Genomic DNA, 21,125 nt, shown 5'->3' with positions numbered 1-21,125 from the left:
TCTGCCCTGGCCTGTCGCTTGGACCTCCCCCCTCACCCCAAGCTCCTCTGACTCCAATTCAGCCACACAAATTCACTACGCTAACTAAAGCTTGAAATGAAGGGGGGGCGGAAAAGCCTTTTTCACTTGTCTGTTCAAACCCCCTCCTTCACTACCCAATGATGGGTTACCCCCTCTGCCTACACGCAAAGTCCAAACTCTTCACTCAGGGATTCTAAACACCTGCCCTAACCCATTTCGGGTCTCTTCCCTACCATCCTACATAGCGACCGACCCCTAACTTCCCCACTCAGTGTCTACAAATCACAACTTAGATCTCCTTAACCAGACATGGTTCATGTACACAATTTTACGTGTCAGACGTTCTATTAATTTGAATCCTAATGAATCCTGGATCGGTTTCTCTACTTCCTTCTTAATGCCGGAGCCAAAGAGTAATTTTCCCTGCTCTGCCTGAGTATGCTGACCTTCTGTATAACTGACTTGACCTTTATCATAAATTGCCTCCTATTAGCTCTTCCTCGAATTTTCCAGCTCTCAATGCCTAATGGAAAGTAAGCACCTTTGAGGGTGTGAACCTATGTGTATCCTACGTTAAACCCATCTCTCCGACCCTGCTCATAACGATGCTCAAGAAACATCTGAGGAGAAACAAGAACCAAAAAGCAGCCCCATGACTCAGGACTTTAAATCGATCTGATTAGAACCCCAAAAGTGGAGTCCATCACTGCGTGGGACTGCGGATGCCACCCCAACTCAAGGCTGCTTTGAGTATTATGGACATTTATACTCCGAAAGCTCGAAGAGGAAGTCTTCCCTCAACTAGCCTTGGGATGATGTAACATAGTAAGCTAGCTTCAGCTGCTGATGCTCAAGATACCTTAATATCTGAAGTCAGCACTCCGGTATTTAACAAAATAACCACACACACGCACACACCCTACTTTTTAAAATGTAGCTCCTTTCCATTTACTCCTGGAGTTCCTGTCGTGGCTCAGCCGTGAACACACCCAACTGGCATCCATGAGGACTCGGATTTGATCCCTGGCCTTGCTCAGTGGGATAAGGATCCAGCATTGCTGTGAGCTGTGCTGTAGGTTGCAGATGACACTCAGATCCCGTGTTGCTGTGGCCAGCAGCTGTAGCTCTGAATCGACCCCTAGCCTGGGACTTCCGTATGCTGCGGGTATGGCCCTAAAAAGTCAAAAAAAAAAAAAAAAAAAAAGGTTTACCCTCCCCTGTGCCTTGCCCAGACTCAATGTTTGCCTCCGTTACATCAAAACACTCCTGAATAACAGGTCACACTCCTGAAACAAAGCAACATCTCATCAAAGGGGAAACAGCATGATCGCTGCTTACTAAATGGGCAACAACCCACTGTCCTTAAAATCTCCCAAAGGCACAGCTAATCAGGAACACTTCAGAGCATACAAAACCACCAAAGGGAAAGAGCCACACAGCAAAGTACTGCTGGAAAGGTAAATGACTAACAGAAATCCCAAATGTTGTAAATGGTAAGGGAATAAAACAATGCCCCATTCCAGTGTCATGAGGAACAAAGAACGCTGCCTTTTTTTATATATATACCCCTTTTTGTAATCAACTGACTGTATACAAGACAAGTGAACAGAAGTATGAGCTGGGACAGCCACCAAGCCCAGATGAATGACCTTCCAGGAGGATCAGATGGGGGGCGGTCTGATTGAGAGACTTAAGAAGGGTGCTTTTCAAACTATCTGTTTTGCACTTGGGTCTTTTTCACCCCTTAGACTTTCGGGCTACCGCAAACGGCTGTTTTTTATAAGATGATTACTGTAGGGGGAAAGAGTGAAATGAAAGACATAAACTACAAACTCAAATTTATTATGAGATTCAACAGACATAAAAATCATTCTGTTCACTGTTTCCATGTTCTCACTGCGTCCCCCAATTTCTGTATTCAACTCAGGGCACCAGGCAGCAAGCAGTCCTTGACTTGAGGAGCATCACTTCAGAGAAAGGAGAGGAGACAGGAATCCAACAAGTTCCCGCCAACACCGCCCCGGCAGGTGGATGGACCCCAAGAGAACCACCCTCCTCTTCCAATAAAACTTCTCGTCACCACCAACCCTTCCCTCCTTGTTAAAAAACAAAAGCCTGCCATGAGTGTTCCTACCAAAAAGGGCTTTTAACTGGCAATTTCATGATGTCTACATACATCTTCATCTAATGGACACAACCCACATTCTGAGCATTAAAGCGACTTTACAGAAATACTGACCGCATGTGAAGAGGATGCCCAGTTTACAGCTTTTTCCAAAGTCAACAACAACAAATGCCACCTATCATGAGAAGCCGGCACAGCCTGAATGAAAGACAAACATGCAACACAGACAAAGGAGGACACCGCGAAATAGTCTACAATTTCAGAAACTCAAAGATAAATGCTCCGACCGTTGTTCAAATAAAAAGCACTTTTTGCCTGATGACTTTCTCAGGAAGGGTATGAAAAATAAGAGCATAACAGATTAAAAAGTGGCAGTAAAATAAATTACCGCTCAGAGGAATAAGCCAAGCTCCCAAGTGATTAAGCATCTGTGAGCCCCAGATGAAAGCAGAAACTAAAGAACAAGACAAACCAATAGTTTTAAAAGAGGCCAGAAGACTCATGCTTCACAGAAAGGGCAGGTCTGTGGTTTGGCAGAGTCCTGGGGGATTACAGAGGTGTGACCGCTTTGCTGGCCCCGAGAGAATTTGAATGACACCACCTGGAGGCCAAATCCCTGAAGAAGGCACTCTTAGCTGTGCAGGTCTGTTTGCGGGACAGGTGATTCATTCTAGAAGGCCTGACAGGAGGAGATCAGGGTATGTATTTACAGCCCGTGCAGAAAGGGGTGGGAGGTCCAGATGCGCTGAACCACTGCATCCCCGGAGACGGAGACGGAGACGGAGACGGAGACGGAGACGGAGACACAGCGCAGGAAAGGGCAGGCGAGGTCAGGCCCCACCAAGGGCTGAAGAGGGAGGGGCTGCACTCGGCTGCAAGGTGGCAGCCACCCGCCCCTCCACCAAGAACCCCCTCCATTCCATGAACAGAGACAGCTTTCCAAGTGGAAATTTAGGTTGAACCGAGGGAGTCCAGAGCCATCATGGGGTTAGCAGTGGGGAGAGTGTGGGGTTCCTGGGGGCGGGGGTGAAAAGAAGCAGAATGCGTGGAGGGGGCGGGGGGGCTCCAAAGCCTTTTGGTCTTACGTTTAACCAGGACTAACACAGAGAAAAAACACGTTGCTAACAGAGAGAAAAGCCAGCAGGCAGAAAGTTCAGAGGGTCCCTCACACAAACCACAGGAGCAGTGGGTGGGGCGTGACTCACCTCTGCGTTGGTGGTTGGTGGTGTTTCATTAATTGACAGAGTAAGAAATTTCCCTTACAAAGGACCCCTTCAGGCCAGGAAGGTCAATAAAACTAATTAAACCAAACTCTCCAGACCGCCAAAGAAACTTAAACCCACAGAGGAAGAAAGGAGTAAATACATTTATATATGAACAAATACACCGAGGATAACCTTTTATTTACAGTGTGTTAAAGTCTAGGGTGGGGGGGTGGGGGGGGCAGTGAGGGTGAGGAAACAGAAGTGGTGTCAGATTAAATCGAGGTGTTACTCTCCCTCCATGGTTTCAATGTGTGCATGCGAATTAAAGGACAAAGAGCTGAGACAGCCAGTGGGGGAGAACACAGAGCTTGCTGTCTGAGTACCTCACCGGGTCTCAGACCATCTGGGGGCCCCTCCTCCAGGAACCCGGGGGTAACTCAGTCATAACGAAGCTCCGCCGGCTGCCTGGTGTGAATCCGAGATGCCCCCAAAGGAGTGGGGGAAAGGCATCCAAATCAAAGCCCCTTTACTGACCTGATCCCCACGAGTGTCGCTTTATGCAGAAATAAGTGCTGCTGGGATAGACGCAAAGGTTCCCAGGGGAACCTGCTAATTCCAGACGTTCACCCTGGCTGCAATGCTCTTCCTCTTTATCTCACCATGGCTGCATCTCCCCACAGCCCAGGGCGGGGAACATTCCAGCCTGCTGCTTTGTGCGGCATCACGATTTCCTTGTCTCTGCTCAGAAGTCACCTCCTCAGAGAGACTGAGCCATCCTCAAAGAGCATGACTTATGGCTCACCCCCATGGCATGCCTCAGCCCTTTGGTGGCCTACAGAGGGGGCTGTCCTGCGGTCCCCTCACTGTGGCCCATTTCCGCACCTATGTGCTGGCGTGTGCCAAGGGTAAGCCCTCCGTGGAGGCCAGGATGGAAGGGCAGGAAGGCCACACTGGTCCCATTTGTGAACAATCCCCGGCCTCCTTCATCCTTTAGGAATTACACGTTTGTGGAGCAGAGGGGCAGACGCGGCAGCGACCCGGCGGTGGCACGGAGACAGCTGGATGGATGTGAAACAGACCCAATGGCAACAGGAGAGGCCTGTGGTTCTGCTCCCAGGAAAGATACTGGCCATCCCAGTATCCCCAGAGATCAAATGGAATTCAGTGTCACTAAGAGTCTGCCCACGTGGGCACAACTTCTACCCGCACCACCATCCCGGGGGAGGCATAAATTAGGAGGATGGGAACAGCACATACACACACCAGGGTATCTAAAGCAGGTGACTACCAAGCACCCACTGTGCAGCACAAGGAACTCTACTCAACGATCTGTCATAACCTACAGGGGAAAAAAGAAAACCTATGCCTATAACTGAGTCACTCTGCTGTGCACCTGAAACTAATACCAAACAACATACATCAACTACACTCCAAGTCTAAAAATGCACCAAAAATTTTTTAAATAAAAGAACGTCCTGAGCTCCTTGCCCACGAGGAGCCTCATCTAACAAAAGCCAGCTCAGGTCGGGGTCTGGCTCTGGGGCGGCCGCAGCGGGCACCAGCCCACCCCGAGGCACGCCGCGCCGCTGTGTTCCACGTGTCTGCCCTCACACAGCACAGCCGTCCCTGGGCCACGACCTGCAGGGCCCAGAGGGAGGGTCCTGCCCCTCACCCACGCACAAGAGCCCAGCGCTGTCTGTCCTTCCAGATAAGCTGCTGGTGGGAGGGGGAGCCCCCCTCCATCTTTTTCCTCTTTTCTCCCCCACACCCCAGACACAGAAGAAGCCTTCGGTTAGGTGGCATCAGGGGCCACAGCCAAAGGAATGTTTCACTTACTGAATCAGTTAAAATTTTACCCAAACATATCATCTTCAAATACATTTCATACTCAGGTAAAAAGAAAAAAAAAGCTTAGCACCTTTACAGGAATAAAGCAGCAGACCAAGATAAACACTACCACTATTCTCCAAGTTCGCAAACAACTCACCAGACGGGGCTTGTGAAGAAAGCCCACTGGTAGCTGAGCGAGTCCGATGCCAAATACCATGTCGTTCTGTGACACGCTCTCTGTGCCCCCCGCCCCCGCGCCCCTTCCTGCCTTGCGAAGCTGCCCGGGCAGCCTGCCATCACCGGCCTCGAGAGGGGGTGGCACTGTGTCTCCAGGTTTCCTCTGGGGTCATCTACAGAGCAGAGCTAACCAGCTCATTGCTATCTGTACGCTCCATCTCTGGGGGAGCCCTAAGTATGGCACAGCAGCAATTTCTAGGTTAATTAAATTCCATTTCTGTCCAGGATTTTTGATAGTTTACAAACCCAAGGAGGGCGCAGGACAAAGCAGGAGTGAGAGGGCCGGGTGGTGTAAAGCAATGCCCAGGTGGTCCTCGTGGAGGGAAATGTATGCCCAAAGACCATCTTATTAACTTAATATTCAATATTAAAAACGTAAGCTGGTAAATCCAATTACTTAGATGGCATCCCAATCCCAATTGGAAACAAAGAGCAGTGCATGTGTGGGAAGTGGGAGGGCAGAATGTGTGTTCATTCAAAAAAAGACAACGCCAAGTGTCTGGCAAATGCAGAGTGACCAGCATAGCCAGGCCCTTTGTGCCGGTGTGGGAGCTGGGCCTGAAGCTTTGCCAACTTGCTGAAAGGCTTACTCAAAAAAAGGGGAAAAAAAAAAAAATTTCCTGTGTTTCCATCCCCTAAATAAGTACCCACTTTATTCAACCCCCAGACACACACAGTACAAACCTGGCAGCTAGTCAAAGAAACAAGTGTGTGTGCGTGCATGTGCGCGCGTGCGTGCGTGCGTGCGTGTGTGTGTGTGTGTGTGTGTGTGTGAGTGAGGTTGTAGGGGGTCGGGCAGGGGATATCCCCTGCCTAGGGCAAGCTGCCCACCAAATTCAAATGCAAGTGCAGTTGTGGGCCAACCACAAAGGATGGTTGTAAACATCCTGTATAGTCAAGAGAAAATAAACACATCCTCAAGGGCACCAGGCGACTAGCAGAAACCAACTCCAGGCAACTCGGTAACAATGGGTGTCTGTCTCCTGGGGTGGGAGGACTTCACCCAGACGCAGAAAAGGGAGGTCAGAGGCTCCCAGAGAAGAGGTCTGTCACCCGGAACTCCTCCTTGATGGTATTTCTGGAGATCTCGCCATATTGGATCAGAGGCCTCATTTCTTGCTTTCCATAGCAACAGATGAAATCGTTTGTTTACTCTAAAAACCACAGGATGTTAAATATTTGCAGCACTTGTCTTAATTAAATTACAGAGTCAGCTATTTAGAGGAAAAGTTTGCTATTCACCCGATTTACCTAAAGGAAGTATTTTTTGGTTGAATCCCTTCAATACAAATCTTTATCAAGTTCTGCTTGGTCAGAGAGATACAGGAAGAGACTGTGGGATCACAAAGACTTGGATGCTTTGGTTCAATGAACTTGTCATCTTGGGCAAGCTGGGCCTCTATTTCCTCAGGGGACAGGCGATGGGGGGTAGCGGGGACCGACCTCCTCTATGAAAAGGAAAAAACTGAGGCCCACTCTAGCTCCCATCTTCTCTGATTTCACCTATAAAACCTGAATATAGTAATTCCTGTAAGAATAATTCCTCCTGCATCATGATCTCATAATTCTAGACGAATCTTTCGTTTAGAATTCCAGTACTGATCTTTTTTGCCTGTGCCAAGCAGGAAATAAAAACCTACATCTCCAAAATGCCTGTGTTGCTAAAGACTACTAGCGCCTGCTTCTTCCTAACTACAGGTTGTCAGGCAAAACAGCAAACATGTTAACTTTCAGACTGTGAGATACGTATGCTGCCTTGCACGTCAGAAGGCAGGGCTGGAAAAAAAAAAAATAAAATAGAGATGTTTTTAAAAGATGGCACAATTCCAAAAGCTGTTCCATAATTCCCTTAAACGACTAACAACAATATCATCTATACGCTGCTTCCTTAGGACCTAATCCTTCCGATTAAAATCACTCATTTTAAAAAACACCTGAACTTCCTTCAAAACGCCGAGATATCCTGAGGAAGGCTAACCGAACCACTTAGAAATATACTCATCACCAAAACGCCAAGGAGAAGGCGAGCACTGCAACCCCAACACCATCACCACCCCCGCAAGACATTCCAATGGCTCACAAATACTGCACTCCCTCAGAAAGCAGGCATCAGAGAGAAAGGAGAAGAGCAAAAGCACAAAATATCTGCAAGACACATGCTGCATCTTCCCCAGACAAACAGGGTTTAGAGGTGAACCCACACACCTGGTATGAGAAGTAAAATGCAGAACCACTTCTGATCCCGCTAATAAAATGGTGCCATTATGTGGGGTTTGGTTTTGTTTTGTTTTAAAGTCTGATGCAGCATCCTGAAATGTCAAAGAACCAAGGCTGCCTGGAAACCCTGACTCTGTCATGATCAAGGAAGTATTTGACATTGACTTCTTTTGTGTTCTAGAAAGCAACCATGTCAAATTTGAGACGGATCATCATTAATCAACAATTAAAGCGGCAACAAAGCCCTTTTGTTCTGTCAGTCACAAGTGTCATATGTGCTATAGCTTACACCAGTGGAAAGCCACCAGTTTTGGCACCTCAAGGCAGCATAATCTTCTTTTCAGGACTCCAACTCCAAACCATTTGCAGGATCTAGGAGTTGCAAATGCTCTTCTCCACAAAGACTGCTGGGTTCAGGGCGGTCTTGAGCAAAAACTGTATCTTACAGCAAAAAAAAAAAAAAGGTAACACAAGTCAGAGGGCCAACACATGGAAGTTTAAAATCTTAATCCAGCCGGGATCTGGCCAAAGAAATTCCTAATACACTATTGTAGTTACAAGGTGTGAACAAATTATCAAAAGTACATTCAGTTGTAAAAGCCCCAAAGAGCCAGTTGAAATGCTGATCTGTCTTTCTATTCTCTCTTCAGATGGGGCTGCCAATTTTGTTTTTAAAAATACTATTTCAACAAAACCCCTAGCAGTTTCTCAATTTTAGGTTACTCAATACCCGGCTGCACACTGCCAGAGAACTCCTCAAATCCTGGCAGAGACGACAGCTGGGACAAGTGAATGACTCCGGGAGACAAGAACCACATTTTCCTTCGTTCTTTAACAAAAGTTAAAACAAGAAGTTCATCCTGCAATGCTGCACAGCTCATTCATTTAAAAAAAAAAAAAAAAAAAAATCCAGCAGAATCGGAAGCAGTCTGAGGAGTCGATCCTATAGGGCTTTGCCACCAGAAACATTCTCCACGGAGTTGCACAATGGGTAAGATTCGAAACTTCATCATCACAGGACAGACCAAAGCACAAAGGCAGTGCTCAGAAGGCCAATGAGTCCCTGAAAGATACGGAGTAGGCTTCCTTCAGCTTCTCACATCCTCTGCCTCTAGGACAGGAAGGACTGTAATATTTAAAGGCTGGCAAATAGAAAAGGGATTCTGGACAATTTCCCCACCCACTGGAAATCCCATGAAGTAGCCAACAAGCACCAATAGATGGCAGTAGAGAGTCTTCAGTCACCAGTCTGGGGATGGCCCTGAAGAAAAGGGGGAATTCTGACTTTCACACATTTATGACAAGTCTAAGCATTAACCAATTTTTAGGAGTGCGCTAAAATCTGACACCAGCTAAGAAACCAGCCACGGTTTACATCAAGTAGGAGATGAACAATTTTATTAGCAATACCCTTTGCTAATAAGGAACAACTCAAGTTCCCTGCCTGCTTATGGAAAATAAACAGCAACTCACAATTCAACATTTTATATGCTGACAATATACCTAGGGCTAAAATCCACTGGACTGTTTTCTGAAATACATCCCTCCCTCAAAAGTGATTTAGTACCACTCAGAAAAGTAAGAAAAGGCAAAATTAAAGCAAGGCACTATGTTCTAACATGCTTCCTTCACTCAGAATCATGGAGGACTCCGACAGAAACTTCTTTAGCAGGCTGAACATAATCACGTGTCATTTGCAACATATGGGTGTTAATGAGGCTACCACCAACCCAGTGCTGAGTGAGAGTCTGTCCCATGGCAGAGATGCTCACGTCCACACAGGGTCTCTTCCTGAATGTTTATCAAAGAGGTCTAGGTCTTTATGACAACTGCCAAGAGATGAGGACACATGATCATAATTAAAGAATCTGCTAATCACTAACGAATACAGGAAGAGCCATCATCCTCCTTTTTACTGTCTGTGCTTTGTGATCCTGGAGTAATGGGACGTTCTCCCAATGGAAAACAGGTGCTCAGGCAGCATCCAGACTCAAGACTCAGCCCAGGCTCACCGTCACTGGAGGCTGCCATGACAGATCCAGCAGACACAACAGGGGACAGAAGTTTAAATAAAAACACTGGAAATTGTATCAATTCAAAGGAGGCAAAAGAAGCCATGGCATAGAAATCATTTTCTCTCTCTCTCTTTGTTGTTGTTGTGGCTTTTTAGGACCGCACCTGCGGCACATGGAGTTTCCCAGGCTAGGGGTCAAACCAGAGCTACAGCTGCTGGCCCACACCACACCCACATGGGATCCAAGCCACATCTTCGACCCACACCACAGCTCATGGCAACGCCGAATCCTTAACCCACTAAGCAAGGTCAGGGACTGAACCCGAAACCTGATGGTTCCTAGTCGGATTCATTTCTGCTGCACCACAACAGGAACTCCGAGAAATCACTTTCTTTTCTGACAATACCTAGCATACCCAAAAGCGACACTGAATTTCTACCAACATTCGAGGTTGCACGAGGTCAGACCAGGAAGCAGAAACCTCCTTCCAAATGGCATTGCTGCATCAAACCAGACCGGCCAGGAGAATGGAGGCCGATTCCAGGGCAACAGTCCCCCACATTTACACTCATCCCGGGACCTCAGACACCTCCATAAAAGGGGGGCTGAGGGTATAAAAGTCCCCCCAGCGCGTCCTCTTCAGCCTTGTGGAAGTCCCAGGCTGAGAACCCACAGCCCCTCCATCTGACATCAGGGACGAGCACCCAGTGGAAAAGCGTCATGTCTGCGGGTGGCAGCAGATGACAAGCAGAGACTCACAGAATGTCTGCAGGACACACACATCCACCACAGAAACTGTGCGTGGCTCAAAGAACCTTCTCAGGGGTCTGGAGAGAAGGTTTTCTGACTAGACCTCCCTTAATTCCCAAATGAGAATTTCACCAAGAGGACAAAGTCAGTCCCAGAGGCAGAAGGGGCATTGTCATCAAGTATTTACCTTACAGCCATTTAACCAACAAAACCCAGCCATTAATAAACTGAGTCACCTATCCCCGCTTTCCAGAAATACTGTATTTGCATTTGCTGAGACGGTATAAACATAGCTCCAAGGATTTCCAAAGGATTTGAGCAAGGCCAGTAGCAGAAGGCAAGACTGGTGGTGTGCAGAGACCCAAACAAGCCTCCCCTCTACCCAGTGCTGCAAATGACTATTACGCCCTTTCGGTCTGTAACATTCGAGTGCCCTGACAAGGTCTGATCCCCACGGAGTTCCAGGAAACAGCGCGAGACAAGTAGAACCTCTCATACCTAATACCCAAGCGGTACGCATCACTGCAGCAACTCCAAAGGGCTGAAAGACTTCCTGTTCAATTAAACCCTTCATTAATCCCTCCTGCTCGAGCCCATTTTCTAGAAATAGGAAATGATACAGCCACAGGTCAGCTTATCCCCTCCCAAGAAGGCCACAGCCCACAGATCTGTCGCGGGTGCCATCATAAGGCCTCAGCATGACCCAGCTCCACTTATCTCTGTGTGACAGTACAAAAGAGAAGGACAGAGTTCCGGCTGTGGCTCAGTGGTAAAAACCCCACTAGTACTCGTGAGGTTGCAAGTTTGATACCTGGCCTCGCTCAGTGGGTTCAGGATCTTGGTGGGTTGCTGTGAGCTGTGGTGTGGCTCACAGATGCAGCTCAGATCTGGCGTGGCTGAGGCAGGCAGTGGTGGCTCCAATCAGACCCCTAGCCTGGCAACCTCAATGTGCCACAGGTGGAGCCGAGAGAGAGAGAGAGACAGAGACAGAGACAGAGACAGAGAGACAGAGAGAGAGAGAGAGACAGAGAGAGAGACAGAGAGAGAGAGACAGAGAGAGAGAGACAGAGAGAGAGAGATAGAGAGAGACAGAGAAGGACAGAGAACAAAAAGGGAAAAGAGGGAAAGAAATAGGAGAGAGTCCAAAAGTTCTACATGACCTTAAAAAAGTGTGAAACTGGGTGGGAGGTGAGGGGAAGGGTGGAAAGCTCCAATAAGCAAAGGGAACAGCAACAGAATTTATGAGCTAAAAGCTGAGAAGTGACCACACTTCCAAAATCTTATCTTTTAACCTAGCTTCCCTGGTCCTGCCACATGAGGAACAACCCACTTCTGTGACGCTTCCCATCAACAGATGTGCTATTTTCCCGTGGCCCCGTCTCTCCCGTGCCACTTGCCCAGCCCCAAGCGATCAAGCCACTTCAGGTGCAGCGGGAGGCGCTTAGCTGAGGGGGCTTCCTGCATGGTCACTCTCAGGTTACATGCCACCATCCCACCAGGCTGGCCACCTCTGCAGGGAAAGGCAGAGCCCAGGACGCCCTGGAGGGAGGGGGCCAGGAGAGAGATAAACCGTCGTGACCTCACAGATGGTCAGAACCCAGGACATGCTGAGGTTTCCCGGAAAGAATGCCTCTGCAATGCACTGAGTAACTCAGAGAAAGCAGCCACTTGAGAGCAAGCCTCCACACAGCTGGCTTCGGCAGAGGCCACAGCACCGAGCGGCCACATCTGAGTCCTGTTCATCGAGATGCGAGCAGCAGGCCAGGGGGCCAGGAGGCGTGTAACTACTCTCTCTAGAAGGAGTTTCTTCAGTTCCACCAGCCGAAACATGCCCTAATGGTCTCCCTTTGATCAAAGAGGCATCCGTCTTCCACTGTGTCAATACGACGCCAAACACCACGCTCGCAGCCATCCATCAGCCCTGGGCAGGGTCGGAGGCCGCACCTCCAGCAATTTGTAAATGAGCCCCTAGGAGAACATTTCCAGCTGGACACTTCGAGAGAGCTTCCTGCCTCCCTCCATTCCCTCCAAAATGCCCTCAGAGACCAGAGATCACAACCGCACACGCAGAAAAGACCCTCAGAAGTGGACGTGGGAACCTCCCGGTGTGCAGAAGGGGCATTCGCCTCCCCAGCTCATCCCTTCCACTGGGGCTCCGTCCTCAAGTTTATCTTTGTTTGGTCTCCTATGTCACACAATGCTAGGCATCTTAGATTTTTAACCCATGCTTTCTGAAATGGGCTTTTCATCTGAGATGCAGAGTACAGCAATCTAACTTCACCGGGGTTCCCCCACACATGACTCTTGGTTTTCTTTTTTATGCTACACGATTTTTTTCCTGGCTGTACCGGTGGCATATGAATGCTCCCCGGACAGACTGAATCTGAGCTGCAGCTGCAACCTATGCCACAGCCGTGGCAACACCAGGTCCTTAACCCACTGTGCCACAGCAGGAACTCCAACGGTGAAGGATTCTGAAAACAGAAAATACTACAGGAATTAGTACCACCAGTAGAAACAGGATGCATTGTTGGAGCTGCTGGTGCAGTTAGGTAAGTTAGAGCTCCCTAGTCTGAATGTCCAAGATCCCTCAGTTCTAGAATTATAAAGCCACCAATGAATTTAAGCTAGGACTCATGAAATGAAAACACTGCTCAGTGAGCAGGGAAAACTGTAGATGCGTTTCACAGAAGAGTAAGGCAATGACTCAACAGGAAGACTCACGCCAGGAAACTCAGCACATCTACATTCTCCTCCTTCAGTTCCCCCTTCAACAAAGGACAGGACGAGGGCAGGCTGTTAACTGCACAAGGGAAGGCGTGAGCCCTGCCAGAGCTGGAGGGAAACCGAGGCAGATCCGCCCAGTGACAGGCAACCACTCGGCCTGCCTTCAGGTCCCTGAAGCCTGGGTTTCCTGAAGCACAGCCTCATCTAGTCACAGCAGGACAACATAAACCATGACCTGGGCTACACTAGAGTCCCTTCCTGCCAGCGCCTGAATCAACTTCCCTCTGGGGTCAAAACAGGCTTGGGAACCAATCCTTCACCCGAAAAGAACTTTCCAGGAAGAAAGGTACAAAGTATTCCTTCCTGACCCCGCTTCTCAAAGCAAACAACTACCAAGATAGCCTTTGCACACGCCCTTCCATGCTGATTAGCTCAACAATAAAACAGTAAAACCATCCTGGGCGAGCAGAGGGGGTGGGCCTGGGGGGCTAGGGCCGGGTCCATTCAGAGCTCCCAGCACTGCTGCAGCCAGACCTTTTGCGGGACTTGCAGAAGGAAACCATCGACCCCAAAGCAGGGGAACTTGAACTGCCCCCAGCCTCATTCTTCCACGAACTGAATTCATCTCAAGTGACATGGAAACACAGAAAAACATTACACTGGGAAAAACTACAGGAGAAACACGTTCTGGCCAAGGTGTGGAGAAAAGAGACCCCTAGGCACCAGCGGTGGAAGGTACACCGGTGCAGCCAGATCTGGGAAACAACTCAAAAACACAACTATCCTATGATCCAGCAATTCCGCTTCTGGGTGTTTATCTGAAAGAAATGAAGTCACTACCTCAGAAAGATAGCTACAATCCCAAACTCACCGCAGCATTCTTTACGCACCAAGATAGGGAAGCCGAGAGTTAGCAGGGGGCTGAATGGAAAACGAAAACGTGGTATGAACACACAACGACAGAGTACTCAGCCACAGAAATGGAAATCCTGCCACTTACGGAACATCGACGGTTGCCGGGGGACCAGGCTAAGTCAGACCACGACAAATACTGCACAACCTCACCCACACGTGGAATCTAAAACACCAAACCCACAGAAACAGAGAGTAGTTTAGGGTTGTGTGTGTGTGTGTGTGTGTGTGTGTGTGTGTGTACGTGATCAAGGAAAAAGTTCCGGTTACAAGATGATTAAGTTTCTGGGGACCTAACAGTAATATATGCACATGCCAGAGCATCGGGTTGTACCCCTTAACCTCTACACACTGTTAATGGCAATTACATCTCAATAAAGCTGGGTGGGGTGGGGTGGGCGTAGGCAGAATGACGGATAACATCCAGATGTAACCTGACATCTAGAAAATTTAAAATAAACTAGCCAGAATTAAAGATTTAACTTGGTGGTAACTTAAAAGCATTTTTCTGTTACAAACAAGCCCAAATCTATTTATAGGATAGCAAGAAAAAATGTCAGTTATTAAGACAGACCACAAAATTTCAAAGAAACATCCCAGAAAAGAAAGGTTCTTTCTAGGCCCCAGAAACAGAAAGTTGAGAAACCCTGTTCTATGGCTGACCATCCATCTTCCGCCTGCCCTCTGAGAGATGAGGAAACAGGGGCTCAAGAAGAGTATTTGGTGACGTGAACAGGATTAAGCCACCACTGAATACTTGTAGAGAACACATAGTAACACTCTGTCAAAATTCTTGAATTAACCTTCCGTGGAATGCACATAAAGGAACTCTGAGACACTTGGACAAATGAATGGGTTCACTTCCTGTTGAGAGGCAGGGAGCAGGGAGTAGCCTTGTTGTCATGGTGACTGTAAACCCAGGCATTCCTATCCGCACTTGACAGTGGTTAAGCTAAACACAGATGAGAGCTGACCCTGTGTGTCCTGGAAAGAATTCTGTGACATTCCCTCCTGCCCAGCATCTCCTTGTGGGAACTGGCTCCATCCCAATCTCTATGCAACACTCTCTGGGAACCCCCCCTCACCACACACACAGACACACACACACACACACACAGAAACCCAGTGGCTAAAAATACAACACATTTCACTTTAAAGGATAAGCCACGGAGAAAATGTTCATCAGTACATGGAATTGCCCTTCACAGCCAGCATGACCAGAAGCATGAATTCCACGCACCAAGAGACCGCCAGGGAGATATTTGGTGCCATCTCTTCTCCTCTGGTCTAACACAACCTACTTTTATAAAACACAGAGGCCGCTGGGCACACACTCAAAGGTGGAGACAGACCTGTGGAGGTGTGTGTGTTTTACGGGCAGATCCCCCGCTGGGTATAAATTAAATCCCGTGCAAGCTGAAACGTGTGAAGTCAGGGAGAGAAGGAGAGGTTCACTGGCACCTACGTGTGTACAGTCTCACCCTCCCCCCTCTGCCCCACGCACACCAAGTCACACGTAGGTCCTAGAAGGGCCTCAGGGTTGAGTCCTAAGAACGGGAGTGTGTGATGAGTGCTGCATTGCCAGCCAGAAGGCCAGCCATCAGCACCAGGTATAACCCCAAAGAAGTAACCTGCAGCGACCCGGCCCTGTTCCAGACCGCCCTCTGCACAGCCCAGAAAGAAGAGCTGCAAACACCCTAGACCTGCCACCCCACCATCAGTGTGGGGTGCCTACCTGGCCGAAGGGGGCAGCGCCTACTGTGACCACGGGCAGTTGGCAACATCCTACAGAGAGGCAGCCCACCGCAGTCCCTTGCAAAGGCCACCCAACTGCCTGCCTCGGTGAGAGATCTGTGGCAGGAAGATACTTCCACTCAGACAGCACGCCCTTAGGTATAGCCTGGGCACAAGAGCAACTACCTTAAGTACAATTACACCCTAAAGAAAAAGGTGGGGTGGGGAGGAGGCGGCGGGCAGCCAGCGACCAGTCTATAAATAATTTCAAATAAACCGCAAGCGGAGGAAAGACATGGTGGTTGTGCTGCTGCAACAAGCAGATGAACCAGCTCAGGAAGGAAACGTTTGGGGACAGATCAAGGAAAAGGTCTAAAAAGGTGTCACCTCAAGCAGGCCCAACAGATGGCGGAGGCCTCAACTCCAGGTCTGGGAAGGAGATGGGGCCATGTTTTACCTGTGGGTCTGAGTGAAGGTTTGTTCAAAGGAGATCACAAACCAGAAAGCAGCAAGATGGTCACAGCTCACCAAAGCAGAGCAAAATCAATTCGTTCATTTAAATTCTTACCTAAAGGAGTCACACAAACCATCAAGCAGCAGCACGGGGAGAACACTGCTGCGGGATCAAGCGCCTCGGGAGCAAACGCTACCAATGCCTGATGAAGGCTGAGTCTTAACCACAGGGACCATCGCTCCCCTCGCACGGCGACTCTAGAGGACGGATGTTCAGTACTGACGGTCTATGCCAGGCACGCCAAATCATGTATGGCGCTGAGGGCAGGGGTCATCCGAGCTCTGGGAATTGGCATGGGATCCTCCCACCAACAGCATCAGAAGCGCCTGGGAACTCATTAGAAACGCACATTCTCAGACTTACTGAATCAGAAACTCTGGGGGTGGAACCCAGGAGGCTGTTTTCACAAGTCCTCCAGGTGGTTTCCTACAGGCTCAGGTCAGAACCACTGAGTTAGAGCCAGCTCTAAAAGGTCCTGTGGTTGCCATTTATCAGACAATGAAACGGAGGCTCGGCAGCTTTTAAGCGCACAGGTGCCAAGCCAGTCTCCACACTATTCCAAAGCCTGTGCTCATTCCACCGCACCAGCTCACAAGGGCATTCACCCTGCCCCCACTGCTAGACGTGGAGAGTGTCTCGTTGGTGAGGCAACCAGCATCAAAGATCTTCATCCTATTTTAGATTAACAAGACCAATTTAGTCCAAAGTCATCTTTAAATCACATTTCTCCTCTCACTTTTGGATAAATTCAACTTTCAAAGGCAGCGCTATACCAGGCACTACCCTGATGCCATGTGACCCGTGGGTCCTGGCTGGCTTAGCACAAACCCACGGGCACTGCTCACCGCAGGGCTAACTGCTCACTTGGCCAGGCGCGCCTGCGCCCAGGCTGGTTTTATTTAATAAGAGACGTGCGTCCATTCCCACTGCTGTGTCTTTAGTGGCTCCTGGCTTGAGAGGGTTTTGACAAAAGCCAGTTTCTATGTTCCTGGATTAAGGTTTAACGGTGGAGACAGAACCACTTTGAGAAATCCCTGGGGTCACTTCCAGACTGACATCTCTGTTTCTTCATTTCTTAAACTGCTTCGGTGAAGTTCTGAAATACTTCTTCTCTGTACACAAATTTCACTGTTTTAAGTATGAATGGTAAAGTCTCTAACCCGGCAAACCCTGGGGAGTGACGACGATGGGCAAGGGCAAACGTCTGTCCTCCAACAGGGATTAAGGTCTGCCCTGCCCACCTGAGGCTGGAACCAAGAACCCTGAGCAGTGGGGGAAGCACGCGCTTGCACCAAAGGTGGTGAGAATGAGCGAGCCTCCGAGTGTTTGCTGGCATCGCTCTTCCTGACCTTCAGAACACACAGGTCTCCAGCCCAAAGACAAAGCTGTACTGCCTCCCCCTCCTCTTGCATCTAAGAGCAGCCCCAACTCAGCAAGAGGGCCCCTTTCAGGAGACACACAGAGTTTTTGGCTGTTTGGGAAAGATCAACAACCCAATTTGGTTTCTACATGGTTTCTAAATGATTCACAGACATTCTCACTGGGAGGACGCTCAGCACCCAGCTCTAAGCCTTAGATTTCTCATCTATAGACCGGGATGGTCTGACATTCAGACGATCTCTATACAAGGGGTCTATTCCTCCCAGCCTTGTTCCATGAGACGGGACAGAAAGAGGCCTAAGAGATGAGAATCTGCAGAGAAATTAACTCCCTACATAGGGAGTAGCTACAAGCTCCAGAGAGGCCAAGGGGCAGGCCACGTTCCACAACGGCGTTTGCCAGAGCCGCCAGCAGGTCACAGAACAAACCCTCTGCAGACTGTCCCAACGGATGCCACGCAGCTCTCGAGCGAGGGCAGGATTAATAGGCTGAACAAATTTGTAATCATGTTCTAGAGAAAGAATGACTAAAAAAGCGTGTATGTTGAAACTGCTCGAATCCCATCCTGCACAGTTGCGAGTGAACAGGAAAAAAGAAAGGTGTAATCCAAGCACAACCACAGGGTCCTCGACGAGTCTCCCCCAAGCCTGGCCTGCATGGTGCTCGTGGTTACTAGAAGCCTCCTCTGCAGATGGACCTTCACTCCCCAAAATGCAAGGGAGCCAAGGTGGGCTCTGACCTGGAAGAATGCCCCTTCCCCAGACAAGCAGACAGGACCAAAATGGCCCTCGACAAAAAAATAACCAACAACCGCTAAATAAATGGCTTTACATCATAATACTCAGACAAGCAAATGCATGCTTCGTGGTGTTTTCATTATATTATCAAGGAACAATTGACTCAAGTCAGTAAAGCACCTGGCCTATTATACTAGTATTATGTACTCAACAGAAGAGTACTTCACAGCAAAGAAGCAACATCGCAAAAGGCCTCCACTCATTTCCAAATATGTCTGAAACTGAGTATGAACGACAGGGCAAAGATTTATTTTTATGACCTAGCTTACGTTTTCCTTTTAGACGTTTTCAATCTGTCTACATTTTATACCTAGCAGATACCAGCAATTGACTTTAATGCCAATTCGACATAACCAAAGCTTTCTATAAAGTGGTCATCTGTGTTCTTCGAACTTTACAGAAATTTTCTTCAAAAACCCAACCCCAAGAACACAATAAGCAAAAGCTAGGTCTTCTTCGACCCTTGGGAAAACCAAAATGAGAGGATAACAGGAAAAATACCCCATGTATTTACTACCATCATTATAGAGAATAATATTTATTATCACAGAATTCAATGATTTTAAATATCTCAAAATTCTAAAGATACCAGGAAACAGTAGTTGACATCAAGCCAGCATCACAGGAACAACCACAGGGCCTCCATGCAAGAAGGCCCTGTCACGTGGCATCCCTAATTAATGACGGCCGATGGAAATTCAGTGACCTCACACAGGAGTACTTTGAGGACTCCAAAACCTGCGGTGAAAGTAGAAGTCAGCACCTGCTTATATCCCAAGCAGATGTCACAAGAGAAGCACTGAGGAATGATTTTAGAAGTTATAATTTGGTTTCTGCTTAGATGGATATGGAATTTTGGACCCAGGAAGTATTATGGAACCAGAGAGAGAGAAGGGAGGAGAGGGGAATAAAAGAGAAGAATATTACATTGCTACCAAAAACCACTTTGCTCCTTTCTTTCCTAACCCCTTAAAACAAACAAATAACTCTGGGCAATACGTCAACAACACACCACACAACAGGGACAGACACGTAAGTACACACACCGCACCTACCTCCCACTATGATAAGACGGCATGACCGATCTGCACAATTCCAAACAGGAAAATATGCGTCTCAAACATGACCAACTCCTCTATGAAGACCTCCTCTCCTTACACTTTATTTGGCTACTCTTAGAATTTGTTAACCTTTGCAAAAACATACAAACACACCAGATACTCTGCCAGTCATTACGGAATACAAAGGAAAACAAGAGTGTTCCCGTCTCTGCGGGAGCAGAGGACCCAGCCCTTTTAAAGCCTTATCGCTGCCTGTACAGCGGAGATCACCCAATTCCCCACCAATCCAAACACACGCCAAAAACTCTGGCTCCTCCCTCCTCCTGCGGGAGGGGCTTTAAGCCAGAGGGACAGGCCTCGCAGAGCATCTCAGGGGTTATACTCCCTGAAGGTTTCAAATCAAAGCAACTGAGCCTAAAGCAAGTAAGAAAATATTCTTGCCTGATACACCACCACCTTGGTGGGGGGGGGGGGGTGCATTTATTGTCTCTCTTGTATTTCTAAGAGCAGACATGAACCAAAAGCTTACCCCTGACAAGTCACACAGGTTGCTGCTGCCCTCCCTCCCTGGCCGGCGGATTAGAATCTCTGGCTGAGAGGGGCCCCTCCACCCAGTCAATTCTACCACAGAAGTGAAGGGGGGCAGGGGGGGGGTGGCGGCAGCATCGAGAACACTCTATTCCCATCTCAGTCGCAACAATGTGCACTGCTTTTAATCGAGCTAAGCAGTCAAGTGAGATGCTGACATCAAGGAACATTCTGCATAAAAAGGCATGTCTAACAACCCCCGCATAAGCAATCACATGTGAACCACAAGTGACACTAATGGCTGTCACCCCTTCACAAAACGAGGTGACTCCAAACCCCCACAAACCCCCACTAACCCAGCATCTAGTGCCTTTCATGGGAGACATCTGGAACCTGAGTCTCTGTGCGTGCTCTCCATTTCCACCCAAGAAGACTTACAAACTGATAAACGTGTCTCCAGGAGGGTCAGGTACTACTGAAAAGATCTGGGACGTGTTTACCTTTGTCCTTTGGGGGGGGGGGGGCCAAGAAGGACGAAAGCACGTGACAGAGACATTCACATTGAAAAGAAGGAAGAGCTGTGATATAAGAGGAAGGAAAGAAACTGGTACCCAGTTTCCGTGGCAACCACAAAGCAAGCTAGACCATCATTTGCATGGAAGGTGGAAGTGACATCTCTGCAATCAGATCTCCGAGGTAACAGAAAAAGGAAATGGCCACAGCAGTGATAAAAACTGCCTCGAATGAAGTCCCACCATTTTCCTTCAACAAACACATGTGGCAGAAGCCTGTGTGCTTACCACGAACCCTAGGCAAACTCTGGGAGCAGCTGCCCATTCCCACAAGTATCTGAAAATTTGTCCTCAGAAACAACAAATGGCCAATTAAATCAAAAGCATTTTGCCAACCTCTAACCCTGCAGAGGACACACGCACTGTTCCCCTGTTCCTTCCTTCACACCAAGACCCAAGAGCCGACCTCTCAGGCGGGGGGCTGGCATTCACACAAGAACTGAGCATCTAGGGAGACTTCTCTCAACAGAATCCCTCTTTAGCATTAAAAATAACATGGT

The 21,125-nt window shown here is 48.4% G+C and overlaps 1 protein-coding gene across 10 annotated transcripts in view; it reads right to left on the bottom strand.

Annotated features, from left to right (window-relative positions):
* The window catches only part of JARID2 (jumonji and AT-rich interaction domain containing 2), a 243,473-nt gene that overhangs the window by 58,047 nt on the left and 164,301 nt on the right, over positions 1–21,125 (bottom strand). The window contains exon 1 of one of the 10 annotated variants that reach the window (XM_021100212.1): positions 15,775–19,954. The exons of the other annotated variants lie outside the window; for them this stretch is intronic. The gene's annotated coding sequence lies outside the window, so the exon portion shown is untranslated. Of the gene's footprint in view, positions 1–15,774; positions 19,955–21,125 lie in introns of those variants that run through there. 10 annotated transcript variants of the gene reach the window in all.

Source organism: Sus scrofa, chromosome 7 (assembly GCF_000003025.6).
Source record: "Sus scrofa isolate TJ Tabasco breed Duroc chromosome 7, Sscrofa11.1, whole genome shotgun sequence".
Lineage (NCBI taxonomy): Eukaryota > Metazoa > Chordata > Mammalia > Artiodactyla > Suidae > Sus > Sus scrofa.
This window is presented reverse-complemented; position numbering and strand designations above follow the sequence as displayed.